Here is a 25,725-nt window from a genome sequence, read left to right on the forward strand (position 1 = left end):
TGTCAATTTCCCACAAGACTGCATTTCCTGAAAAGGGTGAACAATTAACCAAATGCTCATTATTGGGCTTCATGTATTTGAACACAATCTGATATAATTGATTCAATTCTGCTATGTAGCATGCAATGATGTTATTTTAGGTGCACTGTACAGGGGAAATAGTGGAAAGAAGAACTCCCTTACATCATGTCCTTATTTTGTGACCTTTGATCATGACCAATCTGTGTTCTACAACTAAAAACAAAACAAAAAACCCTTAATCCTGTAAGAATACATCCAGGATTCCCTGAAGGCATCACTCAAAGTTGACGTAAGGGAATCCACATTTAGTTTGTATACCTTTCACCACTCAGCTCCTTCAGTTAGCTTTAATTCATTCACTGGGCCACAATAGGCAAAAAGTAATTGCCTGTTCTTTGCCAGTTTTACAAGCAGGACGTTACAGGGTGGTAGCAGAATAAAAGGAAAAAAAAATACTACTTTACTCCAGAAGATTTGAAAGAAATCTCTACCTTTTACAATTATTTTTAAAGGGGACGGTTGAGTTTTGCCGTCAGTATTTGTTCGTGTTGTGATGGTGAGAAATACCACCAAGAAGCATATGCTATGCCATCAACTGAACCTCCCAGGACCTTAAATTAGCAGGTGCCCTTGTAGGAAACCTGCCACTAGGAAGGCAGATAAAATCTCAGAGGGAAAGTAAACTTTTAATGCTGTAAATTTTACTTCATTGCTGTGCAGTGGCTGTACTTCCTTGCCAGTCAAGCTGGTATCCCATTGTACAGTTGTCCATGTGAAAAGAATGTGCTCAAGTGCCAGGCTGAGCAGGAGAATTGAGATATGGGCACTCTGTGGCCCAGTCAGAGCTTGCACACAGTGTGTGTTAGTGTGGTACGTGGCTATACTGTTCCTGGTCATCCCAGATCTCACTGACTTGTGGCTTTGGCGTTTGGCATGGCTTTTGTTTGGAAGAGCAATACTTTCTTCTATTGATTTCGCACCTGTCACTAGTGTGCACTTACTAATTTGTAGTATCAGTAACATAAATGTATTATTATCAAATATTAATGGATGGAATTTGACTGAATTAAACAAAGGATGAATATTGATGGGAGCTTTAAAGACATTTCTTCCAGTTTTGACTGTTTTGTTATTTACAAAGAACACGTACACACAGAAAGCTAACACGGTATTTGCCCAGAGCCTGTTAATGACTTATTGGACATTGTACTTGTAAGGTACTTCCATTAACACGAGTTACAATTCATGTTTTATAGTGCTGGTCAGTTAGAACTTGGTTACTGAATGAAGCAGTTCAGTGATGAATGATTACTAAGCAGAGCACATCTGAATTCAAAAGAAGGTCTAGAGATGGAGTGTACCTTCATGTTTGTAGAAGTTTTGCTTTGTCCCTTCTTTCCTTCTGCTCTCAGCAGGTAGGAACAATGCTTAGGTAAAAGTTTGTGTGATAATTATTAGCTAAATGCTAATGCTGCTTAGAAAAGTTTCCTCTAAATATCATTCTGCAGGTTTGAAGGAATCTTTTTTTCTTGGCCTGATATATGCCTCAAGGGCATGGGATAAATATGGGATAAATATATGTTGGGTCCAGATAGAAACATAAATGGAGACCTATAAAAGGACAGATTTTAGTAGAAGGTACTTGTTCACCTATGTAATTCCAGCCCCATTGTACTATTTGCAGTGCCTTTCCTTCAGCTGCAAAAGCTAACTACGTATCATTTACTAGAATAGTATTTCCACTTCCCCTTCCTTTCTACCCTCAAGTTACATACTTTCACTTGTTTGTCCTAAAGCTTGATTCATTAGTTACTGAAATCAGTGTGCTGTTAAAAAGGTTGGATGCTGCTGAAGACTCTAACAAAAACTGGTTAAAAATTAGGAATTTGAAAAAAAAGCAGGGTGAAATGTCTTACTGGAATCTTTATTGCAGATAACCTCAGTTCACTGTGGAATAGAAACTATGGAAAATGCATTAAATCCCATAATGGTAAGCAGTCAGTGTTGAAGATTCTGTATCACATAATTATTTGTCTTTAATCTTAAGAAATGTTTTAGCTTGTTTCAAGCGGTTTTGCTTCATTTCATGTCTTTTGCTATAGGCTTGAACCAAAATCATTTAAAGTAAATGAGAAGATAATATTTCACCTTTACATCAATAGGCTTTGGATCTGATACTATGACTCATGGAAGCTCTGTGGAGTTCTTATTATTGCGCTTGACTGATAATACAATGGCTATTCAACTAGCCAGGAATTGAAATAGATTTTGAAAAAAACGAAACTTTTCTCATTTGGCACGCAATAGAAAACAAGTTTGGATTTTTTTTAATGTTTTGCCTTTCTTTATAAAAATGTTCTTTGGGTGTGATTTGTAACGTTGCTGATAATGCAGATATACTATTGGGCAACACCCAGCTTCAGATCTGTCTGTATTTAATGTCAAGTTTAGTTTGGCAAGCTTTAGCTCACGTGCACGAGCATTTTTAGCAGTCTGTAGTTCCTGTAGAATAAAAACAAGTGCAGGAAGGAGAAGCAGAAGACTTACAAATATTCATGTATAAATGTCCTCTTTTCAGACTGATACTGGTATGCTCAGGAAAGGCTGCCTTTGCTGTGTGCATACACTCCTTCTTAGAGATGCTTTTATAGAGCTTGGTTCCTGTGCCTCTGTGTTCTGATGTTCCACACGTTCATAAGCACAAAATAAATTATTTTATTGAAGGAGTGTCAGTCGCCATCAGATCAGGATTCAAGACTATTTTTATACACAGAGGGCATGTGAATGAAGTCCCAGCTGTGGCAACACTCCTGTTATGGCAAGAATTTGTTGTTGTTGTCTACAGCAGCAGGGTGTGTTACTTTCTTCAACTGCTGTTTTCTTTGTTCTCATTTTCTCTTGTATTATCGGTGACAAAAGCTAGTGAGATATGCGACCAGCAGTCTGCTCTCTGGCTCAGGTGGTATTTTTTTTGGTGGGAGAAGTGATGGGGGTGGTGGGTGGGGGTTGGGTTTTTGTTGTTGTTGTTCTTTTCCTTTTTAATAACTCATTAAATGTAGTGTTCAGTAGCTAGTCTGATAGATGGGATTTCAGACTTGCATTCTTCAGTCAATCCTTTTACTTCTAGGTTAGTGTTTGGAGCTCACATCAGCCATGTTAAAGCACTAGTATCGTCTTGTTCTTCAGTAGCCAATGTGAAATAAGTTACTGGTTGTAGAGTAGTTTGTAATGGATGCATTGGATCATTGACCACCACTGCAGCTGTCAGGCTGGCGTGCAGGATAGGCAGGAACAGAACGGACAGTGGAAGCTTCTCTGCTTTCTCCGTCTTAGAGGAGAGCTGATATAAACGGTTTTAATGCAGTGTTCTGTCTATGCTTTAGCTCTGTGTATAAATGCAGCTTCCACAGTTTTTAATGTCTTCCCATCACAAGTTCAGTGACAATTGCACTGGAACTACTGCTTATGAAATGCACAAGGTTTATGGTCTGTAAGACTTCAAACTTGGGAAGAAACCCACAAAGCTTGAGGAAAATGGAAAACCTCCCCAGGTATGATACAATCCAAGGACTGCAGTGTGACCACCTCCACTGAGTGTCATGTAGGACTGCTCATACCCACTGCACACCCAGCATGGAATTACAGTCCTGGCTTTTCTCATTCTATGCCACCATATAATTTCTGCACAAAGCTCTTCCTTGGTGCTTTGGAGAATAAAGTAAATGCAGCTTTCTTCTTGCTGTAATGAGAGGGGAGTATTTCAACCTTACTTAGGACTTCTTGTTATGCAGACTAATGGTTTCATTTGACCAGATCCTCAGAAATAAGCAGAGGGTGGGTTTGGGACAGGTAGATTTTAAGATTTGTTTGTAGTAGTTCCTAGACCATTTTGAAATGGCCATGGGCAATACTAGTAAACCTGCAAACTTTTCACTGCACCAGCTGCCTTGAAGAACAAAGTTGCTTGTTCTGAATGCTGTATTAATTTGAGGGAAAGCACTGAACTTTGTTTCTTTGGTTGATGTAGAAAAGAAACGTGTTGTTCCAAAAGTTGCTTTGTTTTACTAGGAGGAGAGCTGGGGGGGAGAAAGAAACTGAAGTTTCTGCCTCTGTTAGAATTTCATGACAGTATGTAAGCAGTTATATTTCTCCTGAGCTGTCAGTAGCTCAGTCTTCTACTTTGATTAGATCCCTGACTAAAAAAATTACCATAATCCACTGACAGGCTTGAAGAAAGCCATAATAAGACTGATAACAATGTGTCAGTTAAGAGGCTATTATATTTTACTGCCTTACTACAGCAGACTAAAAATCTATTCAAACTTACCATTGATATAACTGGAGCCTTAAAAAAAAATAAAAATCTGCTGCCTACCCTAGTCTTAATAATTATGCCAATGGGAGAAAGCTAAAATATGCACCTGTTTACATGAGAGTTTAGATGTTGACAGTTTTACTGCAGGCATACAGAGCAGCTACAAATACAGGATCTTTTTTTTTTTCTTTTTTTTTTAAATGGCAAACTTATGGATCTGGGCTAGAAGCAAGCACAGGATGAAGATAGGACTTTGAAACGCTACAAAACGACAGCTCAGGCTTGCAAAGTCCTTTTTGTGGCATCTTCACAGAATGATACGTATCTAGAAAGGGAAACGTGATCTCTGCTTCATTCGCCAAATCTGTTACCTGTCATCACCTACACAAAGTTTTTGGGGTAAACCAGTGCAGGCCTTATGCTGATGGAGTTTATACTGTATTTTTTGTTAATTTCTTGGTACTTCAGTTGGAGATATTTTACTTGGTTGTTTAGATTCAGCAGGACAAAGTTTGGTGTTGACAAGAAGGTTGGTGGCATTGTCTGTCTGCACGTTGGGCACAGAGAGGGTAGCCCGAGGAATGTGTTGACCCTCTGGCATAAATTAGGCAGCTCTAAGACATAAATTTTCAATGTGCTTTTCATGTTGTCCTGTTGGAACCTTTGAAGTTGCAAATTGTGGTCATCACAGCTTGTTATATCATCTGCTACAACCACAAAGAATGTGGCTCTCTTATCTTTATATCCTTTCTAGCAATGCTTCGCCTTTTCATTGAGCTACAGAAGCGTGACTTCCCTGATTGCTCCTTACGAATCATGTTCTCTATGCCTCTGGCCGTCTTGGTGACTCTTCTCTGGATGTTTTCAGATTCTCCTTATCCACCTGAAACTGGGCACAGATTCCTAAAGCTTCACCAGCACCCAGTAGAAGGATAATAACTCCCCTTGATTTGCTGACCGTTCTTCTCCTAATACAGCTGAGTATATAGTTTGCCTTGCTCATTACAAGCAAAGATTTGCTGCTCATGTTCAGATTGGTGTCTGCTATGTGTCACGTTCTTTTCAATGGGGTTGATACTTGCCCATCTGCATCCCAGTGTGTATTGGTGCATGGATTTATTCCATCCCAGGTGTAAATCTTTGCATTATTCTGGAATCTTACTGCTTTACTATTGTTGAGCAGTACAGTCCCCAGTATGAATTCCTGGCATATGGTGCTCGTTTCTGACTGCCAGCCATTGGACAGTCAATATTCTTTGAGCACAGCAGTGCAGCCTGCTTTCAGCCTGCCTAGCTGTTCTTTCAGCTTCCAAAAACCTTACTAGCATCTCCACAGGTTACACCCACTGTTCTCCCCTTTTCCATCTAGCTAGTCATTTGATCATAGAAGGCAATTTGGTTAAGCATGATTTACCCTTAATTCCAGTGCTGGCTTTTCCCGATTTACCTTCTTGTTTTTTGTGTTTTTGGACATGGATTCTAAAACAATGAGCTCTACAATTTACAGGGTTTCAGGTGAGAAGGTCCTCCTTATTCTCCTTACCTTTCTTTAAGACCAATGTAACCCACCTGTTTTCTAGGCATCAATGATCTGAACACCATAAATGTATGGTGATAAATATAAATGATGGTGGCGATTTTACTGTTGGATTGACTGAAACATTCAGCCCCTTGAGGGCTTTGGGCTCCGTTTGGTCTTGTGGGTTTGAAAATATCCAGCCTCTGTAAGTAGTGGTAACCTTTTGCTACTCCATTGCTGACCACACTTCTCACTGGTCTCGCTAGGAACTTTGCTGCAACCTCATCTTCAAACACACAGAGATCTGGGTGCAAAGTCCACCTGTGAAGACTAAGGGGAAAAAAAAGATACCTTTCGGATGTCTTTATTATCCATTACTCAGTTCTGTTGGGCTTGTAATGCAAAGTCCATGAAATTGCCTGCGAGATTTTAATTATCTGACAATTGATGTACTTGGTAATTTGGGAACCTTTAAAGAAGCTAAGTGTTTTCATTATTCTTGTCTTGTACCAGTATCTCTTCTATTCATCCATGTGACGAATTTCATCACTCATTTAGAGGAATTGAAAACAGTCTGTCAAAAAGATTGAAGTTGTTTGCAGGTTGGTACAACCTTTAAGTTGTTATGATGTCACTAACTATTAACATAAAAGAATTTTCCACAAGTATTTAACACAGTTTCTCAACAGGGTCTGGGAAAGGAGTGGACTTTGCAGCACTCTACAGGTGAGCATCTTAGAAGTTGAGGAGAAAAAGGTCACAGCGGTTGTCTGGTTTCATGTGGATGAAAAGATCTCAAGCTGCTTTTGGCATTTCCGTTCAACCTTGCAGTTTTTTAGAAGAAATGAGAGAAGTGATGACTGATGGTAGTAAATTTAATAGTGAGGTCCTGTAGGGTAAGCATAGATTTATTTCTTTTAAATAGAGGAATCAATCCACCAAAAACTTTCTTGGCGTAAAGCCTAGGTAAGAGATCTCAGATGTAGGAAGCTGGCAAGTGACACTGGGGCTTTTCCCTTTGGTTTTCTTTACTAATCTGTTTAGAAAAGTTTACAAGCAGTGGGCATTGCCTATAGTCTCTTGGTTTGGCTTGGTGGGGCTCTTGTGTTTTCCGTGCGGTGATTACCAGATTCCCTGGTCAGCCAAGATTTAGCAGTCTGTTCGCTGAAGTCTGACTTTCTCTGTTTGACCACTGTCACTTCTTTCCTGACTCCATCAACTAGTAGCGTCTAATGTCTCATTAAGTGCAAGATGTTTGTCTCTTGTTTTGAAGGCTCTTTATTCTCTCACACTTACTACATCTCCTGCAATATTTTACTATTTATTCCTCCCTTCAGTTGCCGATCACTGTAACCCACTTAACCTTTTAATACTTCTTTTTCATACTATGATTTATATTATGAGCAGGCCCTGGTCTGCAAACCATCTTCGTTCAAAGCCCTTCTAAAAAGTCTGTGACTACGGAAGTTTACCATTAGGTAAGCAGCTGTCTTATGCTGAGACCATTCTTCTTCATACTGCCCAATATCATCCCTTTATTTCCTTGTATTTTTCCTTTTCCTTTTTTTTTTTTTCCTTCCTGTATATTATTTAAGTTGTCGTAGTGCTTTGTGGTGTAGTGGACCTTCATCTCTCCCGATGAAGGATGCTTTGTCTTGGTTCATACAGTGCATAACAGAATGGCTTGAGTTGTGCAGGCACCATGGTTTACACAAGCAGTGAGAGGGACAATATTTATGGCTATGGCTTTCTTTTGCATCCAAAAGATGCTTGTTTGCAAACCTCCTGAAGAACAGAGGCTGCAGAAGAGAAGTTAACTCTGATATTTTTTTGACTTGCATAGCATTCCAGCTGTAAAATCATGGGTATAGCAGAGAAAAATCACATGCATATAATTTGTGCTGCCTGGTCTCACTAGGAACTTTGCTGCGACCTCATCTTCAAGCAAGTCAAATTGTTGGAAAGACTTAGTGCATGCTTTTGTAAAGTCATGCACTGAAGGAAACAATCGTGCAATTAATTTGCATCCCATCCCATTTTGGGCTTTCACTTGCAGGGCAACATTTTCACATCTCTGCTTCTGCATGAGCTGAAGTGCCAGAACCAACTAGACAAATTGATTGCTACCTGTCAGCAGGCATTAGCTGTTACATTTTGCAGATGCCAAGAGGAAGTACAAGCGTGTGTTGCAGCTGCAGATGGGCCACTTAGTGGAACCCCATGAAATGGAGCTCTTCTGGAAAGCATATTCCTCTAGTGTTGATTAGTCTGATGCTCTTCTTTAATCTCAGCACATTAGATAAATGTTTATCAGATGTTTCAGTTTCATGACCATGCACGATGACAGTGCAAACCTATTTGGTAGGTCCTTATTAGAATTTGAGTCAGTTCTTACTCCCCCATATGTTGTTCTTTAAAGGGAAGCATTTATGAATAGATGATAGATCTAAGTCTTATACTAGATAACTCTTTTTTTTTTTTTTGGACTAGATAGATGGCTGGTGGAAAAAGCAGACGCTCCCTTTGAAAGAGTATGCTTTAATATTCTCCCGTCCCTCCTGTGTATGCTGCTTGCTGTTTCAGAGGATTCAGAATCTAAAGCACTGATGGAATCTATGGCAATCATCCCCTGGACCATGGGCGCAATTGTAATTCAAATGAACTAATGGTAGTAATAAGATGACTGATATATTCTGTCTGTATATAATCCAGCAAACAATAGCTTGATATGTTTCCTATGTTTTGACCTTTCTCTGTGGAAATCGAATATTTCTCTTTTTTTTTTTTGAAGCAGGATGCATTTTGTTATGGCTGTATATGAACAGTATTTCACATGTTGTATCAAAGCATAATATATGCATAACAAATGACAATGTTGTCATTACTATGCAATTAGCAGACTTCTTTCTGCTTTTGGGATTGCTTTTCTCCCTCTCTTCTTTCTCCATTCTCTTCCCATTTCCCCAGCCCCCAGGTGTTTTCCTTTGTACCTTTGAGTAGGTGTTAGTTTTTTTGTTTGTTTGTTTGTTTGTTTTTTGACTCTCACTGATTGCTTTTGGATCCAAGCACTGCAATAAACTTATTTTGGAGTATCTGAACTTAGCTCTGTCTTTTGCAGTCAATATAGAGTCTGTAGCCTTCAGTGCATGTATTCATGTATTGAAATGGAAATAAAATTCAAATGCGAATTTTGTTTTGGCTGGAATACACAATGTCATTATTACGTTCTAGTTTTAATACTTACTAACCTGTGATTTTTAGGGGCTGTGACAAGCTGTGTATTAGCTCCAAGGAGTATATACTACCATCATCATAACTTTTCTCTGCTTTAAGCTACTACTTTATTTTTCAGACTTTCTTGCACTATCTGTGATCTTGGAACAGCTTTTCTTTGAGCTTTACTCTATCACAAAGAGAAATCTGCCCACATCCTAGCATTCTTGACTCTGCAATTAACTAGGTCTTGGGAAAGCAGTGGAAATTTCTTTATCTGTCCCTAACCTCACCAAAGTCTAAGTCTAAACTGACTTGAGTCTTGCGTTGAATATTCCAGTGCAGTTAAAAAATAGATGGAAGGGAGGAAGAGGTCCTACAAGGAAAAAACGACCTTGAAGGAAAAAAAAGATGATTGTAGGTTTACAGATGAGGTTTTGCTGTTTGAGCAAGTCACAACCCAGGAGGAGCATATACATGGGCTATAAATCACGGTTATAAATATTTTCAAAACAAGATGGGAAATCTGCTTCTGAATCCGAGTCCGTTCTGTGACATTAAATGGCCTTTAGTGTGTCATCTGGGCTCAGTGATCACTGTCTGTGTTCTGCCACTGTCTGCACATCCTCTTTCTTGTTAAGTCCCGTAAGTTTTCCGTCTGTTCATGTTCTCTGATAAATTCCTTCAGCCAGCCCTTCAGTTTTCTCCAGCTGCCCGATGAAATGCCTGCCACAGCAGATGCTCTGGCTTCATTCTTAAAAACATATCCTAGATGTTTTCATCTTCCTTTTTTTTTTTTTGGATACCTTTGGAGATAAAAGTTGTCAGACACTCTACTGAACTTGAGCATTTGTTGTTAATTAATTAAATTTGATTGAATATCTAGTATTTTCCAGAGGCATTTGCTTTCAAAAGAGATTTGCCTATGTCATTTTGTCCCTCTGGATTTCATTATGTTGGCTTTCTTTATCTTACGTTCCTATGCTAAGATGAAAATAATACATGAGATGAGCGTTTGCAGTTGAGTCTGTAGAGGTTTAATGGCAAAATTAGAAGTGACTGCAAATGCAGCTGTTTGCTTGCCAGCTCATTACATTATTTTCTCCGGTCTTTTCCAGTGACTGCTATAATACTTCTGGAGTACAGGGATGACTGATCTTCTGGTATTCCTTTGCCTCCTAATAAAGTACTTTCTGAGAGACAGGGGGACACCATAGTCCTGGCATTAGCTCCATGGTGTTAGGTTGGGGGCAAATAAACTCTTCACTGATGATTATTTCTTGAGTTGTGATGAGGCAGACTTGCTACTAACCCAGGTCACAGAGCGTGATAAGCTTCTGGAACATGTTTCTGCTGCATTCAGGATGGCCTGCCTGTCAGTACACCATCAATTTGCAATTGCATATAGCTTCTCTGGGTGTTTCAAGCAGGCGAACCAGAGCTGGCTGGCGTGGTTTAGTCTCTGAGCTATATCTGCAGTGCTCTTGTAAAATGGTTACTTTTCCTTCAGCGTTTGGCGAACGGTGCACGTTACTGCAAACGGGAATGACATTCCGTACATGTGCAGTAGCAGCTGGAGCATGCCGCAGCTTTACAGAGGTAAGGCAGCCTGGCATGCACCCGGGGGGAGGAAAAAAGTTCCAAATCCAAGTATGTTTTGAGGTCATTAATGTGTCACTGCAGCATTATGGTTAGAGGGGCCATTTAATTAACACTAATTGCTCACAGCTCATTGTGTGGCTCATGAAGGATTTACTGAAAAGCACCTTATAAAAGATAGACACAGCTTTGAGGGAAGTGCATCTTCTCTCATGCTCTCAAGCTCCATTTATATACATTTTTTCCATGCAAGAGTCAGTGGTATCAATATTATTTTTATTTGCATAATATTTGTGGAATGATAGAGGTATTTTAAGTATAAGGCGTGGCAGGCGAAAGGCTTACGGGCAGAAGCCAGCTCTCCAGCATGCATTGTGTTTTAGACAGATTTTTGATAGCAGGAGAGTAGAATGTCCTTTGCACAGAGAGAGCAGATTTATCAAGACTTCGTTCCCTTTCTTCACCCTCCCTCCTCCTTTGTTCCACATTCCTTTCAGCTTATTTTTGTATGGGTGGCTTTATTCTTTGATAGAGACTGCATTTTTTCCCCTTCTTGCAGCTTGTTGGCTACAAAGAGGAAGAAGTGACAGGTTTGAAATAAAGGTAATGATAGGTAATGGTTCATATTTCTCTGCCAGTGCAATCAGAGAAAAGCACTCAAAGCACTTTCATTTGATAGCTTCAGTACAAAATAAAGTAAGCAGGTTAAGGTGAAAAAGAGAATTAATGGTGTAAGGGAAGAATGTTACGGTTTTATTATAAGACCATAAGATATTTTAGGACTAGCAATGTGCTTTTTAATATTTATTGGTATCTTAATCCCACCTGTCTGCTTTTTACAGCCCCTCTGCTGTTTTCTTTTCATTTAAATAAACACATTTAGAAAACCAACAACCAAATAACCATGTGATATGGCTAGAACAAGCAGTTGAAATTATCTTGTCTTCCTCATAGGACCTCTCAGAATTACATCTTCCTTAAGTGAGAGGTTATACTTAACAAAGACAACTAGAACTAGCTGATTTTTTTCTTTGCTTGAAGAATCCAGCAGAGCCTTTGGTAAGCTATGTTACTGTAGAGTCTTTCAGTTATACATATCGATATTTATTTTCCTGGGCTGTACAGTAGCTTTGCACATCTCTTATATCGTCATTTTTAAGTTTTGATTCCTACTTGGTAACTTCAGTTTTGGTCCTGAATCCTGCTTCCATTGTGTGGACCTATTAATGTGTCTAATGACACAAACAGCATTGCCTTTTTTATTGCAAATTTTGACCTTTACTAGTGTGAAAAATAACTTTCTAACAATAGTCAGTTGTTTGAAAAACCTCCATTTTTCACATCTGTGTCATCTTTTCTGGTGAAAATGGACCGTGACTGTCTGCGCTTCTTCTCATAACGTGCATTGTCCTGAAATGTCACTGGTCATATGTGATAACATCCTTTAAGTGAACCCATTCCTATTAGTCAGCGTACCACAAATCTTTCTTTTAGCTTTAGCCTTTCATCTTTGCCTTTGTATTTTATTAATTTTTAAAAGGACCAGTTTGTGCCAGAACTGACAACCCTGCAGTGCTTTTACATAGGTGCTTCCCTGATCTGACTACACTACTTTGTTGCTGTTACCATTTGTTGTCGAAAAAATATAGTACAACACAGTGCTTAGAATAATGGTTTTATTTCTACATAAGTTATTTCTATGTGCCATGGTGATCTATGATACGTATAATTAGTGCAGCTGGTTGTGTATTCTTCCAAGTTTTAACAAAAATTCAATTTGCATCCTTTTAAAAGAAATTTGTATTAGGGAAGGGGTATGGGCTTTAGAACAGCCCTGGAAACTCACTGTAGAAGAGCTGATAGTGAAGTGATTAGAATTGTGTCTAGAGAGACCAAAATCTGGAGTCCTTGATCTTCCTAGTTTAGATAAGGAACTTGCATTTTGGCCTCATATACGAAACCCACAACTCCAATGGGGAATCTGAGAATTCTCCCTAAGATACTTCTTTGTTGAGATATTGACTATTAATTGAGTAGGCCAGGGTTTCTCACTTTATCTGGCCTTGTTTTGGGTTTTGGTTTTTAAACTTCAAAAGGCTTTAGTTTTATCCTAGTGTACTTGATCTTCAAAGAACATTTCTGACTTTAGATACGATACTATGTGATGCCAAACACATCCTGCAAGGTGTTGAATGCTTCTGCTTATACTTGCACTTTGACACTAGTTGGTTCTGTTACCTAATTAAACTACTTCCTGCCTGGATCTCTTGATTGTAAAAACAGATCACATACATTATAATGTGTAGAATCTAATAAATACCTTTTACTATTTCCTTTTTTTATTTATTTGCTAATATGTTGTCATAACCTTTTTCTTTCTCTCTTTTTTCTGTATGCAGGATGGAATGGTTTAATTTTTTATCCCCACAAATAATGCTGTTTCTTAATCATCATGCTATATGATCATCCCATTTAGTACATATTCCCAGACCAATTATTTTACATTTTCCTACACTGAACTACATTTGCCATCTGCTGGCCTAATTACCTAGATGATCCAAATCCTTTTGAATCTGATTGTATTATTCCTCATTATTTGCACTGACTCCAAATTTAACATCATTTGAAAATCTGAAGATCTCACTATGATTGCTATTCTGTAAACCAGTGGCATAAATAATGATTTGAAAAATATTAATAAGTATATATAACACTTCCATATGAAGTGTTAAGGGTAAATTTTACCCTCAAATAGAGTACGTTTCGTCACCATGCATTTGATCTTTGTAGAGCTGTATGGTTAGTTTGATTCTGCAAGGCACTAAAATGTATTGTAAGGTGCTGGATGTCTTTCATTTACATTGACACTGGTTTATAAGAGGCTTATAAACCAATTCAGTTTCCCAGCACTTCATGAGGTGAGTGGGTATTTCTTATTTCTCTTCTGGGGACAATGAGGGCTGAAAGATGAGATACATCACAGGATGTGGTGGAAAGCAGTATCACAGGTAGAACTCATGTCTAGAGCTTGATTTGCCAGTCAAAATCATCTGCCATAGTATTAACCATGAAATCTTGTTACAATGTTTTCCTCCTGACTTGTCAATATTCACAGGAAAGGCGCATGTCAGCTATCAGTTTAAGGAATATAAAAGTCAAGTAGGTTAACTTCTGTATTGATGACCATGTAATTTTATCCATAGTTCATTATTGATTTGATTTTGAAAATTAATTTTGTGATAGGCTTTACTGCACTTGGCAGTTTTGCAAGTTAAATTAACTGAGGACACCATGTATAGCACTAAGATATCTTACAGGTTAAGTAATTAGTTTTCTAACATGCTCAAGATATTTGCTGCCAATCAAAAACTGCACTTTCAGGGGAAAAAAAATAAAACAAAACACCTCTCAAAGCAAACAAAGTAAAAACCCTGAACCCATAACAGAAAGGCTGGGTTTTGACTTTTTAAAAATGTCCAAGTCCATAATATGTATATTAGACTTACTCTCATCGTTTTTCAGCTCTGTGTTTTCAGTATTTAGTGTGGAATCTGAATATTGTTCATGTAAGGAGCCTTTTTGACTAGTGCAGTGTTCTGTACAGAGCGTGCTTTCAGCCTGGTTCAATGAGGAAAAAATGGTTGCCTCCCTACTTGTCTTAGCATCACTGCTGAAATGTAGAAGTACTGGCAAATGTTTATATAGGTGTAGCTTATCCAGATTCCCCAAAGATCCACAACTATTATGCCAAAATGTTCTTTTTTTCTGATAAAACTGAGTTACTTTACGCTTTTGTGTTAAAATACCTTGGTTTTGCTTTGTTTTTAAGTCATATTCCCAACTCACTGACAGTCTTTAACACTGTAGTCTCTATGCTGAAGCTTCCTCTCCAGATTCCTCATGGTTTTCTTGTGTATAATGTGTACATATGTGTTTGTGGGAGTGTGTGCGAATATGCAATTACGTTAATATGTACCAACATGTATACACAGTGTTCAAATTGACAAAGTGTATCTGCTTGCTTACATAATTGGAAAAGGAAACCACGCTTATCTTGCATAGTCCATCAAAGACTATTGACACAGAGTAGCTGTAAACGGCAGGTGAAACTCAACTGAAATTAAGCTGGTATGTCAGGCTAGAAAAACTCACTTCTCCCTCTCTCTGTCGTTCACTCTTGACTGATACCGCCCATTTTTGAAGAGGTACTTACAGGGGGAATTCCCTTAGAAAAGTGCACTCCATCCCCTGGAGTAATAAATGATGGACTCAGAGGGCAGAAGCCACTGTCACATAGACCTTAATACGGCTCTTACCTTTTAAACGTTGTCTTGCCAGGTTTGGGGAGGCTGAATGATACCTGGCATTTTCCACTGTTGCAGTAGTTGTTTGCTTTTTCCTTTTACTTACCATGAAAAATAGAATTTAAACTCTCTACCCAGTATATTGCAGTTTTTTTCACGTAACAGCTCTATCAGGCTGAACAGCAGAAAAGTTAGCTGTTCTCACCAGATGCCAGTTGCAAAAGGATGGCTGTGGGTTTTTGCAGACTGTAAACAGGGTGCCCAAGCAGGTGCAATTTTTCTCATGGAAGCAGAAAGCACTAACGTGCAATAGAAGAACCACTGTGTAAATGTTTCCCCTGAGCTTTGTGTTAATATAAAAAGCTTCTGAAGTTTTGTCACCTTAGCCATGTTGGGTTCCTTATGGCTAGCAATGTATATGTGAAACATTCTGGCTTCTGTGTTGACACCTCATGCAAGTACTTCTAGTCCCAAATCCAAGATGCTCAGACACCACAGTTTCTCTGTGTACTGAAATACAGAGAAGCATTTGTGCATGGGAGAACTAGGGACTGAGGCTCATTACTTGGTGTGCTTCTCCTCTTAAAAGTGCTGCAGTACTCCATACCCCTCCACATTTGCTTTGTTCAGTACAAGAGCAATCTCTAGTTTCTGGGACAACTTGTAAGCACATCGTTAATGTTTTGAGAGACAAAGAAAGAAAACAGCCTAGACTGGGCTCCACATGTCTTTTGGGGAACTTTAAGAGATAGAATGACTTAATTATAGAAGAATTTCAACTTTATTTGGAACTTCAGCATATTCAAATGTGATTTTTTTTTTTAAATAATAAAATTGTGTAGGGTGAAACACTCACCAAGTCTCCTCCTCATTTTCAAAAATTCAATAATATGATATACATCAGCAAATAAGAAATGAAAAAGGGGTCGTGACAAAGAGAATTTACATCGTATTTTCTTCATTCTTCTATATGAGTCATAGAAAAAGACAAATAGCTTTTATTAGATGGAAATTTAATTTAAAATTCCTTCTGAATGAATGTTTTTGTCATATTTTATCTATTGATATACAGTCAATTGAAGAACTCTTGAACTGAATTTCTTTCTAAAAGCAGTTTTGCATAAAGTTAGTCATTATGAGGCATCAAGTCTTCTTTCATTGTTTTGGGTTGTGGGTTTTTTCTAAATTCTTCTTGCTACCTAGAATAAAAATAAAGGAAAGAAGACATTAAACATGTGTAGGAGTTTATTTTCAGCACCATTTTCCTCGTAAATAATAATGTTCTTTTTAATCCCTGTTTATTATGCATGCCAGCTGTGATGCATAGTAGGCTTTGTTACAATCTTAAACTTTGTTTAGCAGCTCAAGTATGAGCTACTGCTCGCCCAAATGAGCTTTCATACACTTGTAGGTGTGTGTTTTTTTTTTTAAACAAGACAGGCTCAGGTGCTGTAGTGGCTGGACATAAAGAGGTAATGTGGGGACACTACACTCTCGAATATCTGGTGGACTGAAGAAGTCGGACTTACTTCACAAGTTGCTCGGCATCTATGTCTTTGAGCGATGCTGGTTATGGGGAGGTGACACTTCTATTGTTTCCCAGTGGGGAATGAAAGCAGTGATGTTTCACAAGTATAGCTCCCTCTGCTTTTTAAATGCATTCATTTTCTTGTCTCTCAACAGTAACATTTCAACTCCTTAAAGAGTAATTGTGCTGTATGTATTTGAACCACTGGCTCTAAGCAAATCGAAGCTGGCATTTCAGAGGACTAGGCATTATAAACTCCTGACTGTTTTTTTTCCCTACCACTGCCTGTAGCTTTTGTAGTTGAGGTCATCTAGCCAGTCAAGCAGCAAGTGCACATCACAACTGAGGCTAACAGACAAACAAAACAAATAGGTGAAGCAGCTGATAATAGACAACCGCTGAAGAAATGAATCACTTTCCTCAAGGCTCTGTTGTAATTTCATTAAGTAAACACCATTGTTCATTTTTTCATTTTACATGTTTTCTTCAAGCATTTATTTTACAAAGAATTATGCCATTTCATCATCTCACAACCATTACCAAGAGTACTCAGATATGTTTGGATGGATATTTTATGTATAATTTTTCTTTAGTAGATCAAAAGGTAAGCATAAGACACGGGCACAGTATGATTCCCTCTGAGCTTAAAAGGAAAGGTCTCAGTCTCTTGTACAGGAATTAATTTAATAAAGAGAGATATTTGTCTTGATGACATGCACTTCCTCTTAACAAAGCCATTCCTCTCAGAACAGGGGTCAGATAGGATTTGACTCCATAGCTACAGTACTGTGAAGGGAGAAAAAAAACAACCTTTGCTTGCTGCTCTTTCAAGCTAACATATTTCCACCTAGTTTTTGACAAATGCTGACCCAATTGTCTTTTTCCTGTTCTGCTTCTGTGGGTCACTTCTCCATAGGGCACTACAACATTCAGTTCCATTGCATTGGATGCAGAGTGATGTCTGCATGGCTGGTCTTCATCACACATGGCTCACCCCTAGGAAAAAAAAAAAAAAAAAAAAAAAAACAAGAACACAACTTTTTGGCAGGACTCTTTGAGCTGTGTGTTATGGTCATGTGCACCCTCACAGGATGAGGTTGGTTTTTTATCTGTATGTAGCATTGCCAGATCCTGTAAGTATTTCTTGGTGAGTGCTAGTGCAAATTTTATAATAGGAGAAGTTTCTGGTTGTGGTGAGAATAAATGTTTGTTTGTCTGCCTGTCCCATTTGCACTGCTTGAAATAGAGCCAATGATCAAAGCCACTGACATCTTTCTCCCATAGCAGCTTAGTAATATTCCTTCAAAAGGAACTAGAGGCAAGTATTGCAATAGTTCAGTTTCTTGCCCTTGTTCACCTCACTCTTCCCTTGGAAGCAATGAGTGGAAGCATCGAGTTGGTCACTTTACTGTTCCATACATCACTGGGTCAAGGAAGCTGAAAGAGAGGTAAAGGAAACCTGTGGTCATGCTAGGGGAGGGGAAAAAAACAAAAGTAATATTTCCCCATCTTCCAGGATGGAAGGAACAGCAAAGACTCATGTGAAGGTTTTACAACAAAGATTAAAGAAACTAAGTTGTTAGAGTGTTGGGGAAAAAGGCTATTTCATGAACTGTAAGTTGATTAAAAGCTGCAAAGCAAATGATGGAGTCCGTGTCACTTTTCAGGATGAGAGTCGAGAGAGGGATCCTCAGGAATCGCTTTCTCACCTAAACTCTGAGTGCAAATGATGCTAAGCGTGTTTCAGAAATCAAATGGTGTGTGCTTTGTGAACCAAGTCCACAAAGGTCTGACAAAGTTGGGTGTATGTGCGGGGAAAGATGGCAGAACAGGCTTCAGAATAGATAAAAGTGAGGTAATCATCTAAATTAAAAATAATCTCAACCATACCAACAAAATGCCAAACTCGGAACAAGTAATTGCAACACAAGAGGAATTATCTTGGAGTCAGTTGAGAGATTTCTGAAATTGTTGGCTGAATATGCAGTAGCAGCAGCCAAAAGAACCAGCAAAATGTGGGGCATTATAACAAGACAGAGGCCGGCATCTTGGCACTATATAAGGCCCTGGTATTTTACACAGCAGGCACTGAACTTTTGGAACGTGCTGTAAGGAGCTTGTGGAAGTAGACAATTTCGGCAGGTTTGAAAGGGATTACATTAAATCATGTACAACAGGTCAATAAATAGATACTAAAGGATTAGGCAGGAATCTATCCTCTAGCATCCATAATACAACGCTTTCTGATGCTAGGGGAATATTAGAGGAATGGATTGCAGACAACGGAAGGCTTGCTTGTTCTTGCTTGCTTGTAGATTTTCTGCAGCAGGACAAAGGCACATTAGGCAGCTAGAACAAGCTGAGGACTGAGCAGATGTGCCACTGAGAGCTGGAAAGGAGGAACAGTAAGGGGGGCTGGGGAGCACAAATGTCAGGGTGGGCAGGCTGGTGCGGAATGAGACAGGACTGTTTTGCAGATTTGGGGGTTGGAGGGGAGGGGGAGAAGAGGTGGGACAAAAGATTGGCATGTGTGGAAATTGTGCTAGTAGGAAACGCACCTTCCTCAGTAAGCTGTGCGCAATGAACAGTGCTGATTTGTTCCTCTGACACATGGATTGGGTAGGATGAGGTCCAAAACAAGAGAAGAAACAAAGTTGCAATGTAATAAATCTCTAAGCAAACTTATGACTTTTGATAGATGCAGGTGAGAATGCTTTTGCTTTGCCTAGACATAAAAACAAGTCATTTTTAGGGTTGGATCACCACTGCTGAGATGTTAGGAACTCATATATTGTCCAGACAGTTATTGTAGTTTAAAACACGCTCTTCGTAAGCTGCAGGAGCTGAGAGTTACTGTTCCATCTGACTAGTACAAAGGTGAGGAAACACATTATGGACTTAAACTTCCATATAAGAGATGTAAAAGCTAATAAATAACACCAAAGTTGACATGGCTGAACATTTATGAGAAATCTACTAAATGCTACAAAGTGGACAAAAAAATGGGCATTTGATAAGTTTGTTAGAGCTGACCTATATCTTGTCCAGCTTGAGATGTGGGGAAAACATTACAGCATTTGGAGAGCAGGTCCAAGAAGCAAAGGATCAGATTCCCTAGAAGCGCATGGTGTAAGAAGTACCTAGTCTCTAATCTCGACCACAGGCAGGCATCCTCAGCCTCCTAATAGCACCTGCCTGTGCTAGAGCATACCTGCTATGCCACAAGTCCAAAGTTATGTGATGTTCAGTACCACAAGACTCTGACAGCCTCACAAGTTTATGTTAATGATAGCATTGTCAGTCCGCCAAGTTCAAAGGCAGAACGTTACTGACTTGGTGCCTGTTCTGCATGCACAACCCAAGTGAGAAGGCACAGGCTCACAATGCAGTGTTGCCTTGCTGCATGCATCTTACAGCTTCATTCATGTTCTGAAGCAGTAATTCTTTTTCCCTGCATCAGTTCACTAATGTTATTTTCACAGCCTGTGCTCAATTTAACAGGTCTTCCTTGCTCACGTACATTCCTTGTTCTATTGTAAATTGCACGTGGGACTACAGGCCATTGCTTCTCTTGGAGCCCAGCGAGAGAAGCAAGAACCCCAGAGCACTGTATATTTTCTGTGGGTCAGAGCTATTTCAGTCCTCGTGGAAATGGTGTGAACAGCTCACCACCTCTTTAGCTGGGCAGGTGGAAAGGGGAGCATTAATAATGTTAATAATTCTACCAGTTCTACCTCACCCTATCAACAGCTGTGACAGGCTGATTTCTCTGCCTCCTGAGAAAAAGCAGCCTCAGAAAAGGAGGTTGTATTACAGGCATGCAGAAAACTCCTGTAGGGCCCCTGGGCTGTGGGCACAGATGGTCAAACCAAGCAGCTCTGCAGCTGATGTCTTGCTGACCCACCTCTGCAAATGAAGTGTGAGAGTTCACTACGGTCTGTTGCCAATATTTTCAGTAGAACAGATGAAGGACTCTGATTTTCTGAAGTTTTTCAGGTGAAAGCAAGTGAGGAAACCTCGCACCATTTTCTCAAAGATAAGATAGAACAGAAAAAACCCGTACATGATGTTCTCTGTCAGGCCTTTACATTTGTGAGAGTCTGCATTAGTTTTGTATCTCTCTTCTGAGCCACGTTGAAGACCTTTGTGGTCATGGCAGTGTTTTCCAGACGTTTGAGTCTTGTTTCTGTGCTCAGCATCAGCACTGGGGATGAAGGAAAGTTTATTCTGAAGTCTTGGACTGGATTCCTCATATACTTCGGAGAATTTTGAGCTTGCTTTTCTACATAAACTCTCAAAGCCACCTGTAACAGCACTGGAGGAGAGCTAGAACATGGCTGCGCTTTGGAGGTGTCCCTAGTATCAAATTCAGTAGGACATGCTGTGCCAGTGCCATGCTATGAGAAGCCTTGGCAGTAAACATATTTTCTTTTATCGTTTCCCAATGGGTTTAAAACCTCTGTGTGTTGTAGCATCTGGGGACTGCTAAGCAAAGTAGCAATTATTATTCTAGCCATTAGGGTATTGTGGATTCTGGATTTGATTGAATCTAGGTGGTGCAGTGGCTAAAGCCCTAAGACTCTGCCTTCACACTTCTGCCAAGCTTTATGTACAAGGAGCTTTGCTGGGGTTAGTACTGCAGTGGGAGATAAAAAGTGAAATGCAAAGGTATTAAGGTGTAAGTAAAGCTACAGTCTAAGGCTGTGCATAAAGAAGGGACAAGAATGTTCTATCTGTGGGTTTTAACTGTCACAGAAATGTGAGATGCTAATAAATGTAAATGAGTTCTATTTAAAAAAAAATAAACTAAAAATTGTCTTTACTGTATAAGGTGGTATTTTTCAGCTCTTTGAGGAAACTGTGAAGAATTATATGCTCTTATCTGTCCTTTCTCTAGTTTCCTAAATACGTTATGGAAGAGATGGTGGTGTTCTATGCGTTTCTTCTGTACAGCGTGGGGCCCACATACTCCTTTTGGAACAGGGGAGGGAATCTGGAAAAGCTCCTGCGAGGGCAAAGAAAATTAGAGCTGCTAAAAGTAGGAGGCTATGTACGTGGGATTTTTTCTTGGCTTTTTTTTTTTTTCCTGCTAATAGTAGATTCTGTGGGTGTACAACTGCTGACAGCCACATATAAACACTGCTGCAGAATTCCGCTCTCCTTGCTGCAAATTTTGGGCCTGTTGTGCTGTAATTTCAGAGGTTCTGTTTTTGTACAGCCAATTATAGATCTTATTTTGGTGTTGAAATTTCAGCAGGTGGCTATAGTAGGCACAGATCTAGCTGATTTTTATATATGGAATCGTAAAAGCAAGCACCAGAGACAATGCTTGGTTGTAAACTGATTGTGATTTATTCTCTTTTTCTTATTAAAGAGAAAAAGCGTACAGATCCTTACAGGCTTGGACCCCTCTGAGCAGAGAAGTTAAAATGATATGCAAAGTATTAGTGTTCCACACATATGCTACATTGCAGATATGTAAGAAATGGTAAACAAGAGTTAATTGCATTGTAAGTGTACATAATCTCATGAACTGTTCTCCACTGAAGTCATAATTAACCGTCTGCATGCATAGGGCTGCCCAATAATGTTTCCTAGCAGCACTTATCATCAAGGACTTGGCATTAGGTTAGAATGGTTTACACAGAGCCAGTTAGAAATTGTAATTTTCATCAAACAGTACAGTAGTTTTGTCTGTTCTGATTAAGAACCACACTCATTTTCTAGCTTAAGATGTAGTGACAAGTGTCAAAGCAAATTTTTCATGTAACAACATATTGAAGCATCAATACTACTGGTTAGAAACAGAAGAAAATCATAGTCCTAATGCACCAAAAAAAAAAAAAAAGGGGAAGAAGAAAAAGGATGGCTGTAATTGTTGTGTCCATAACCTGGGGATTTGGGCAGCAAATCTGAAAGCTGTGTAATCTGAATGGTTTGCTCTCTTTTCTGCTTTGCCCCGCCCCCCAAAAAGAGAAAAGGTTCTCCAGTTTTGCATTACATCTTATTTAGCTAACTAGTCAACATAATTAAATGGAAAGAAATTATATTAAACTTCCCTATGTCACATGCTAATGCAGAGACAGAACAAAGAAATGGAAACAGTTTTGTAGTAGTTCAAAGGTAATCTCTCTAGTGATCATGTAAAATTTAAACTTCAACATGAGTACGCTCGTGAAATGCCTTCAGATATCAGCCCACATTACAATCTGCTATTTTGTTTTGAATGAATGTGTCGTGACTAGAAGTTGAAGTGGTAACTACAGATAAGATTGAACACAGTGCTTTAATGATATCCCTTTTCAAGTTAGCTGCTGGAAATACTTTCATTTAATTTGCTGAAGTCCATTGAGAATATAATTTTATTTTGCTTTACATAAAATTAAGAAACTTGGGATGTTCAAAAGCCAGTGCCAAAATCTTAATTGAAATGGACATTTTTTACAGTCTTAAGTATGTTGCTTGGAAAAGGAGCATCTTGTCTGAAATAATTTTATCTTTGATCTTTAAATACTGAGACAAATTCAATCAGAATACTTTGCATGTGTTTCAATTGTGTAGAGTATTTGCTTTCCTGTGCCAGTCTTTCTTTTAATATGTTGTACTGTAACACTATTAGTTTAGAAATGTGCTCTTGCTGGGTTTTGTTCCAGAGCATTCAGTCTCGCTTTCTGTAGAGCGGCGGAGCTGCTTTTTGTTTGTTGTCAACAATTTTAGTAAACCTGATTTGGAATGCTGAATTTGTGTCAGTGGCAGTAAGCTCAGTTCGGCTCAAATAACTTAACCTTTCTGAAGGGCCTCCCTAGCTTCTGGTCTGTAGGAGTGCAAAAGTCTTCTGCAGTGGAATTGGTGTGGTTTTCCCATGCAGAAATGGGATGTGTAGGAGGACAGGAACTGAAAGTTAAAATCCAGAGAGATCAGAAGGACACACATATCTTTGTTATTAAGAACTGAGATCTGAAATAGCATCTTTTTAATCCTGTAAAGGGCTGGGGGAAGGCATTGAATTGAGATGGGAGGCATAGGCTAGCTGAGCTGTCAGTGCATTTCTTCTATTCCTTTCTCTGCTCTCCACGGCGATAGATGTCAAGAACAAACATAGTCGGGATTGCTCTGCTTCTCAAAGCTGCCTGCATATGAGCTTGGTCTGGTGTAAAACTTGTGCCGTGTCTCAAAAAGCCTTTTGAGGGTACGGTGAAAGAGCTTGCATAGTTATACACATTCATGTAAATGCATCCAAAAAGGGAACCTACACATCCTGATTTTCACCATTAATGGAGTAACCTATATGAGCTGGACCCAGCAAAGGGATCTGAAGCTGTAAGATAGATCTGGTGGCTATCACTCTTCATTCAGAAGTGCCACTACAACTGAAACAAGAACTGAGGATTTTTGTGTGTGGTAATTGGATCAAACTCTTTAAAGAGAAGTGTTGAATCTAAGTAGACACTACATTGCTCCAAGCCCCTATAGCAGTGGTATTTCTCAAGTTCAGTTTCATTTGATCCTTCATACTGTGCTCCAAAGTATTTTTGAAATGAAGAATAAGGATCCACTAATTTTCAGTCCTTACTAGGATGGCTTCTTTGGGCTGTTGCTTCAAAATAATCCAAGTAGCAGTTGACACATGAACCTAGTTGGCAAGGATGCCAGTGTAGCTATTTCTTGACTATGATACTAAGTAAGACAGCGAAAGCATTTTCTCACTGCCCAGCTTTTCATTGTTATTCGCCCTAGGGTCACACTGAAATAGCTTGGAAAGAACACGGAAAGTAAATCTTTTGTGCAACAAAGTTTGGAGACAACTACTTATTTCATAGGTAGATAGGATTTGATTATAAGCAGTTAACATTTTATTTGCCTTCAGTATTTGATATCAAATAAAAAGGTTTACTGCTAGAAGAAAGCTGAGCCTCTCCACCACTGAAAGCACACACACAAAACAAAAAGAAGAAACAAGCAAAAAATAACAACAACAAAACAAACAAAAAACAAACCACACACCTCAAACTAAACATATTCCAAATTTCATCTCAAGATAACTGGGTATCAGATAAAAATTCCTTTGTAGTTAGATTTGCTACAGTCAGGGCAAAGCAGTTGTAGAGACTGGACACAACTTTCTCTGAATTATTGTTTTTGAATGTGGCTTCCAGACGTTTTTACAATGCAAACATGTTTTGTGACTGAAGATGAACGTTAATCTGTCCTCTCCCCTTTCTGCCTTGTTATAAGACTCTTGAGGTGTTCAAGGCATTGGGCACAATGCTGAACATTGCCTGAAGATAAACTGCATAATTTTTGTTTGTGAGCCTGTATGAGCAGGAGTCCGAATTTGGAATATCAAAGCTCTGACCTTCAGTGCAGAGCAACACTCGTGCTGCTTGCATGTCTGCGTACATCGCTTTCTGAATGAGCTGCTCAGTGCTTAGCTCTTTGAGAAAGTGAGTGGCTTCAGAGGAAAAAATGTGGTGAAAAACCTCAGTGAAAATAAAACAACCAAACCAAACTAACCAACCAACCAACCAACCAAAAAAAAAAAAAAAAACACAGCCAACCAACCAAACAAAAAAACTTTTTTTAAGTCAGGGTTATATTTGCCTATCCTTAGGGTATGTCACCAAAAAGGCCATTCCAATCTAGATGTTCCTAAAGTCATGCATACTAGAGCATGAGTTAATCAATTGTCATCATTTGGAGTCTTCATTTGCTAAGTTTGCTCTCTTCTTCCTTTGAAGGGTAGCTTGGTGAGGTGTCCCAATTTATTAACGTGATTACAGCGTTTGATGTAGTATTTTTGAAGGGGACCAAAGCTGTGGGAGATTATTGTCCCCACCTGGGTGTCCACTGTGGAAGAGTTGTTGTTCATCCAAGCTACTAAGAAAGCTGGTGCTGTTCTTTGATTTTCTTCTCTGAAGTTTCCGAAGCTTTTCTAAGACTGGAACAGGAATGGCGTAGCAAGTCTGAAAACTTGAGTTCTCCTCTCCACATCCTTCCCGGGGAGAAAAAAAAAGGCTTGTCCATCAGTTCCCCGCTCCTTCTCAGCTTTTATTCTAGGCACGTAGAAGTAATCTCTGTAAAAGGAAGTACCTTTATGAAGCTCTCCCCATGAAAACCCTGGAAGACAAAAAGTTCCCCTGAAAATGATTTTCCCAGATATAAATTAAGGTGAGTGCATGAAAACATGGGTTCACACCAGGAACAGTGAGAGGCAGGGGAAGTGGCA

General features: G+C 39.1%; 2 long non-coding RNA genes across 9 annotated transcripts in view; both read left to right on the top strand.

Annotated features, from left to right (window-relative positions):
- The window catches only part of LOC106032252 (uncharacterized), a 228,404-nt gene that overhangs the window by 15,572 nt on the left and 187,107 nt on the right, over positions 1-25,725 (top strand). The window lies entirely within an intron of this gene.
- LOC106032254 (uncharacterized) lies at positions 2,837-13,081 on the top strand. The gene is made up of 5 exons (XR_010831517.1): positions 2,837-2,980; positions 5,205-6,457; positions 6,545-6,581; positions 7,263-7,333; positions 8,346-13,081. It is a non-coding gene; the product is annotated as an uncharacterized lncRNA (long non-coding RNA).

Source organism: Anser cygnoides, chromosome 4 (genome assembly GCF_040182565.1).
Source record: "Anser cygnoides isolate HZ-2024a breed goose chromosome 4, Taihu_goose_T2T_genome, whole genome shotgun sequence".
NCBI classification, from domain to species: domain Eukaryota; kingdom Metazoa; phylum Chordata; class Aves; order Anseriformes; family Anatidae; genus Anser; species Anser cygnoides.